At 36.1% G+C, this 7,506-nt stretch overlaps 1 pseudogene; it reads left to right on the top strand.

The window, feature by feature from the left end:
- Positions 1–6,460: 6,460 nt before the first annotated feature.
- On the top strand, positions 6,461–7,206 carry LOC126084132 (60S ribosomal protein L7-like; annotated as a pseudogene).
- Positions 7,207–7,506: the final 300 nt, after the last annotated feature.

Below are 7,506 nucleotides of genomic sequence, written 5' to 3'. Positions count from 1 at the left end.
TCAAGATGAAAAAAAAAAATTTTAAATACAACTTTAATTTGAATTGAATTAAAAGTTTAATCAAATATGAAATTCAAAGGCACAAGACATAAAAAAGAATTAGAAAAGTTGTAACATGTAAAAGTCTCTTTAAGAGACAGCTCCAAGGCATATAATGATAAAAGTAATAGAAATGTCCAATACAGTTTTCAGGAAAAGGATTATTTAAAACTATTAATATTAAACTATAAGGTTCTAAAATACCAAGTTATTTTGACTTATATGGAGCCATCTAAAAGCATGAGTGCACCTAAAGAATGTCAAAAATTATAGCTGGGAAGTCATTTTCTGAAGAAGAAAAAAAAAAAAATGAACCATTATAAGGTTCCCCAACAGAATTTTATCTGAAAGTTAATGTCACTTCAAAATCATTTCTCTGCATGACTGAAAAGGCCGCTCTTCATGTTAATATTCTTTGAAGCATTGTTTTAAATGCTGTTTTGGCTGAGCTAAGAAAGACAATTAATATCAAGCCACAGCCAAGTGTTACGTTCCAATAGTACAGGCCTGTTACTTACAAAATGTCAGATAGAAAGAGAAAAAGTGCTATTGAAATCTAATGAAAAGCTTCAGTGCTTAATAGTAATAGGATTTTTCAAAATGTTGTAGGTAAGCCCACAAGCTAAAAGGTCCCTCTAGAGGCTTTTATTTGGTTCTTAAATTACTTTTAAACTCCAGGCTTAGGAAGAAATAAAATCAAACCACAAACTTTCAAACCTTTCATAAAATATCAGTGAGTATCTTCATATAGCATCCTCAAGGATCCCTTATTCCATAAATTGTATTTCGAAAAAGTCGAGTAAACAGCAGGCACGTTCTTCAAAATAGCTTCAAAGAATTCAAGGGTGTGCTAGTGTTTCCCAGCACACAGTTCACCGTTAATTTATTGCGCCAGATACTAACTCACAGACCTCCAGAAAAGAATCCCAAGAGGTCATTATATGCTTCAGTATCAACCTATTGTTGTCAGATCTCTTTTGTAACAACTCCCTCCAAATCGAGGGAAAACCACAAAGCCAAAGAAGCATAAAAACTATTTAATAAAATGTCAGTTTCTTCAAGTGCTTTGTCAGCAAGCAATTAAACGTGAGTTATTGTTAATAAAAAGTACTATGAAATACCCAACCTCTTCAAGCATTGCATTGCACTCTTTTTAATAAATTTAGCAAGTATTTTATCAACTGGTAAGTCAAAAAGAATGAAAGTTAAAGTTTTAATATTTAAGTAATAATTTAGCTACAAATAAGTTGTCTCTACAAAAGCTGCAAAATCTTCAATGTCATTGGCTTGAGAAATTATTAATAATTTTGTAAATAATTGTTTCTGAGTAAAACTAAAGTAAGGGAGCAGATGTTATCATTTTTAATGAAAGATATTAAAGTATATTAAAGCATTTTCCCAGATGGAATATTGTGCAGCTTTATTTTAAAAGACAAGTTTAGGGTTTATGTCAGTTCCTGAAAATGCATATGTGAAATAATATTAAGTGAAAATAAAAGGACACAAAATATGATGGAGACCTCATTACTTCTTTGTAACTTCTTTGTCTAATGAGTGCATGCATGACAAAGGATTGATCTCTTACAAATCAATAAGAAAAAATGAATAGCAAATAGAGAAATGAGCAAATGACATGAACAGACAATACACTAAACAGAAAATACAGATGACCAAAAACATATACTAAACTTTAACCTTCTTACTAACCAAAGAAATAAAAGATAAAAAAAAAAAAAGAGAGAGAGATAATCATTTGTTATCAAATACACTATAAATATTTTGAGTTTTTTTAATGGCAATTTCCCGTGCTGTCAAGGTTCCATGCATATGAGGACAGCACAAGCTTTATGAAGGGTATTTTGGCAAAAAATGTGAAAAATCTTAAAGGGTATACCCTTTGACCCAAGAAGTCTATACCTATAATCTATCTGAAGGATGTGACGCAAACACAAGAATATTTATCACAGCATTGAAAACAATCTAAATTTCAACAATAAGGAATTAGTTATATACATTATGGAACAACTACACAATGAGTGTATGTTTTAATTTGGCCATTTAAAATGATATACAGATTTTTATTTTGCAAGATGGAAATATGTTTACGATATATTGCTAAGGTTTAGAAAACAGGTCATAAAAGTGTGTAGTCCCATTTTGTGAATTAATAAATTATATATGTGTGTGTGGCTACACACACATACACATGAACACATATACATACAAACATGCACAAAGGACAGGATAAACAGTGATTCTCTCTGGTCATTGGAATTACTTCTGATTTTAATTCTCTCTTTCTGTATATTTTCTGAAGCATATATCATTAAAAAAATTAGTTTTTTTTTAATTTAATAAAAATAAGTATATACCTTAACAGTGACCAAAAGAAAATTCTGAGAATTGGAAAAGGTTTTCAGTTCTCATCAGGTTTCATTTTTAAAGCTGGTTAAACTCGTAATAAAGTATTTAAAGATTCCTTTCAAGTTATTTTCAGGATTTAACTCAGTGGACTTTGTTGAAATTTGCGTTTGTTTATGTTGACATATAAATGTGCCACTCAATTGTTCCAAAGCATTACCTAGACCTAAAATTTCTTGAAGCCAGTGGCGAGGTTGCCTATCTTACCAATTTTTTCTTCTGTAGCATTTTGAACATAGCAAGCACTCATTGAATGCACAAAACAAATATGTATTGGTAAACTCAGCCCCAAGTCATCATTTGCTTCTAGTTCATTAAAAGACTACCTACTCCTCATGTACACTGTATTCCACCGGCCCATTAAAGCAACCTCTGTTAAAAAAAAAAAAAAAAAATTAGAGACAGTGAAATTCATAGAAATAGCACCTGTTTGTGTATTCTGAGAAAAGCTGGCACATTAGCTAAGAAAGATGCTGCATAAATATTGTCCTATGGTGCTTTTGGTAGACACACAAGTTTACTCGTCTGCCTTTAATGTGGTTCTGGGAAAATAAAACTTAAAAGTCACGAACTTAAAGTGTTGCATTGTCTTATAGCTTGATCGTTAAAATGTTAAGAATGAAGAAAACTTCTAAGTTTGCTGCTCTTTAATATGTAAATTGAAGCTAATGGCAATCGTTTATGGGCAGCTGTTACCTTTAATATTTCAACTGCTTCATGCTGAGAACTTTAAAATCCATCCACTTTGCAGAACTGCTTTCTCATTAAGTATCAACCTTACTGATTACTAAGTAATGATAGCTCTACTCTCCTATCTGAGAATTGAGCGGGAGGAGAGGAAGCCTCCTCAATAGATTTTGAACAAACTATTAAAATATTTTCTTATTGTGAATCCTTTCTTTAAAAGGGTGCATGGTGAGGTTAGAATAAATGCATTTTCTATTTTCGGTTGCTCACCACACATCTCATTTGAGATGTTATTTCTCATCTCGCTCCACAAACCACAGTGTCCACTGTCTAATCAGCAGAAGCTCTACGGTTAGGTCAGCTCCACAGGAGAAAGAAAAAAGCCACAATCCTTTGATGAATTAAAGATAAAATATTTTACAACCCAAAAAATAGCATAACAGAAATGGAAGGTTGTAGTAATAAGACACCTTTCTTTGCTCTACTACTTTCCTACATTTGAATTAGGGGATAATGATGTTTTATAACCACAAGTATTGAATAATCCATAGACATTCCTCTTGTTTATTTCTTTTTACTTTGTTGAGGCCACAGTAGCATTAGTTCAACTCCATGTGACTTCTTGCTAGTTTTCTCTGTGTTTCACTATATACAAAAAAGAGAGGCACATTGCCAGTTTGGCAGCCATAACATTCCTGGTCCCCAACAAAACATCTTTTATCAATCAGAGTCATCCACCAACCAACTGAAAAGTTGGCACAACAGTTAAGTGCTCAGTAACTAACTGAAAGGTTGGCAGTTCAAACCCACTCAGGGACTCCATGAAAAAAAAAAAAAAGCTGGTGATCTACTTCTGTAGAGATTACAGCCAAGAAAACCTATACGGAAGTTCTACCCTGTCACGTGGGGTCCCTATAAGTTGGAATTGACTCGATGGTGAACAATAATAGATACCATAAACTTTTCTATAATTATAAACTTATCACACACTCTGCCTGGCATTGTACATGCTCAGTAGAAGTCTATGGAATGAATGAATGATGTCTAATGTACAACACTGGTAGCATCCCCTAAAGTATCATTTTACTTTCAGTGTATAAGGTATACAAGACACTATTCCTGCTTTCTACAGACTAGGAGGAGAGGAAGAAATGCAGAGGAATGAATGAGGCAAAGTGGTGGCCTAAAGGGGTATAATAACTCTTCTGAAGCTTTTATGGAGAAGGTGATGGTGGGTTATGACTTGAAAGATGAAGAGTTCACCAAGCAGAAGGGATCAGAAGGACATTCCAGGCAGAGGAAACAGCATGCACAAAAATCATAGAGCCTGATGGTAAAAACACTTTGGGAAACTATTTGGAAGTGTTATGGATAGAATTATGTCCCACAAAAAGATGCGCTGAAGTCCTAACCCCTGAACCTGTGAATGTGATCCTGTTTAGAAGGGGAGGTTTCTTTTGTTATGTTAATGAGGCCATATCAGAGTAGGGTAGGTCCCAAACCTAAATCCATCTGAGCTGTGTTCTATAAAGGGAAGTGCAGACACAGAGAGACACATACACAGGAGAAAGAAACCATGTGAAGACCTGTCTACAAGCCAAGGAACACCAAGAAACGCCCAGGGCTAATGACAAGGAAGGACCTGCCCTTACAGCTGATGCCCTCATTTGGACTTCCAGCTTCCAAAACTGTGAAACAATAAATTTCTCTTCTTTAAAGGCACCTACTTGTGGTATTTTTGTTATAGCAGCACTAGCAAACTAAGGCAGTTTCTTACACAGTTAAGCATACACTCCTGTTTGCAACCCAGCAAATCTTCTCCCAGGTATTTACCCAAGAGAAATGAAAAGATAGGTCCACAAAAGAGACTTGCATATAATGTTTACAGCAGTTTTATTCACAGTAACCAAAAACAACTCAAATGCTCATCACAGAAGAATAAGACAAACTTATTCTGCGATACTTACACAATGGAAACTACTCCAGGATAAGAATAAACTACTGACTTACTCAATGGCATAGATGAATTTCAAAAACATTATGTTGAGCTAAAGAAGCCAGGCACAACAGTACATACTGTATGATTCTATTTATATGAAGTTCAAGAACAGGCAAAACTAATCAATGGTGATAGAAATCAGAACAGTGGTTGTCTGTGAAGGAGTGAGGCATTGGCACAAAGGCACAAGGGAACTTTCTGGTGTGATGGAAATGTCCTAAATCTTCACAGGGGTGGTGTTACACAGGGATATCCATTTATCAAAACTCACCAAATTATAAACTTAAGATCAGTGCATTTTACTGCGCGTAGATTTTTCCTCAATAAAAATAATGAACCAAAAGATGGATGTGGCAACACTGAAGCAAACAAAAAAAAAAGGTGTAGGGCTAAAACATCATAATATAGAACACAGCAAATGGGGTTAAAGGACAAGCCTTGATAGTTAAAGAGTGACTGAGTACCAAGAGGCTGTCCTAGAGATTTAGAGTCTTACCTCCCTATGTGTTTACAAGTCATGAGGGGACAAAACCTGAAGTCTAGAAGCCATTTATAGTCCAAAGACTGTAAACAACTAGAGAGTAAAGTTTCTCTCCCTTCTCAAAAAAAAAACGCATGTCAAAAAAACCAAAAACCAAACCCAGTGCCGTCGAGTCGATTCCCAGTAGCTGATATAAATTCCCAGATTCATAATTTCGAAGGTCCTCTCCTGAAGTATGAACTCTTCCCCACATACAGTCAATATCTGGCTCTTATCACATTGCCAGTGCAGTTATTGCTGTAATAATAACTTTTATCTCTGCTTCAGAAACTTCATATTTGCTTTCAGGATAAATAAAAATGTTGTTATTGTTGCCAATTGCCTTCAGGTCCCTAGGTGGCGCAAATGGGTAAACGCTCAAATGTTAGCCAAAAGGTTGGTGATTTGAACCCAGCTAGAGGTACCTTGACTCAATGGCAGCAGGTTTAGCGGTACCTTGGCAACTCTGGTGACGTAGTGGCTAAGTGCTACGGCTGCTAACCAAAGGGTCGGCAGTTTGAATCCACCAGGCTCTTCTTGGAAACTCTATGGGGCAGTTCTACTCTGTCCTATAGGGTCGCTATGAGTTGGAATCGACTGGACAGCACTGGGTTTGGTTTTTTGGTTTTAGAGGTACTTTGGAAGTTTTTTGGAAGGCAGGCCTGGTGATCTTCTTCTAAAAGTTCAGGACCTTGAAAACCCTATGCAGCAGTTCTACTCTCCACACATAGGGTTACCAGGATAAATAAATATAGATATTAAAAACTTGTCAATCTCTTTTTCTGGCTGGAACCATGGAGGGTGTCCAAGAGAAGAAAAAGAAGGTTCCTGCTGTGCCAGAAACCCTTAAGAAAAAGCGAAGGAATTTCGCAGAACTAAAGATCAAGCACCTGAGAAAGAAGTTTGCCCAAAACATGCTTCGAAAGGCAAGGAGGAAGCTTATCTATGAAAAACCTAAGCAGTATCACAAGAAATATAGGCAAATGTACAGGATTAAATTTGAGTGGCTAGGAAGGCAAGAAAAGCTGGCAACTTCTACGTACCTGCAGAACCCAAGTTGGCATTTGTTATCAGGATCACAGGTATCAATGGTGTGAGTCCGAAGGTTCGAAAGGTGTTGCAGCTTCTTTGCCTTTGCCACATCTTCAATGGCACCTTTGTTAAGCTCAACAAGGCTTCAATTAACATGTTGAGAATTGTGGAACCATATATTGTGTGGGGATTCCCAAACCTGAAGTCAGTGAATGAACTGATCTATAAGCGTGGTTATGGTGAGATCAACAAGAAGCAAATTGCCCTGACAGATAACACTTTGATTGCACTATCTCTTGGTAGATATGGCATCATCTGCAAGGAGGATCTGATTCATGAGATCTATACTGTTGGGAAACGCTTCAAAGAAGCAAACAACTTCCTGTGGCCCTTCAAATTATCTTCTCCACAAGGTGGAATGAAGAAAAAGACCACTCATTTTGTAGAAGGTGGAGATGCTGGCAATGGGAAAGACCAGATCAACAGGCTTATTAGAAGGATGAACTAAGGTGCCTAGTGTGATTATTTTTGTAATCTGGTCAGTCAATAAAACCGTAACTGCTTTCTAATTGAGATATTGTACTGGTGACTTTTTATCAACCTGCCCTTTCCCTTAATTATTATGGCACATCTTGGTGTATGATAAAATTAAGTCAAGAGGCGGGGCCAAGATGGCGGACTAGGTGGACGCTACCGCGGATCCCTCTTGCAACAAAGACTCGGAAAAACAAGTGAATCGATCACATACATAACAATCTACAAACCCTGAACAACAAACACAGATTTAGAGACGGGGAACGAACAAATA

The sequence above is a fragment of the Elephas maximus genome, chromosome 10, assembly GCF_024166365.1.
Source record: "Elephas maximus indicus isolate mEleMax1 chromosome 10, mEleMax1 primary haplotype, whole genome shotgun sequence".
In the NCBI taxonomy this organism is placed as follows: Eukaryota; Metazoa; Chordata; class Mammalia; order Proboscidea; family Elephantidae; genus Elephas; species Elephas maximus.
The sequence above is the reverse complement of the archived record's forward strand: the minus strand, read 5'-3'. Positions and strand labels throughout refer to the sequence as shown.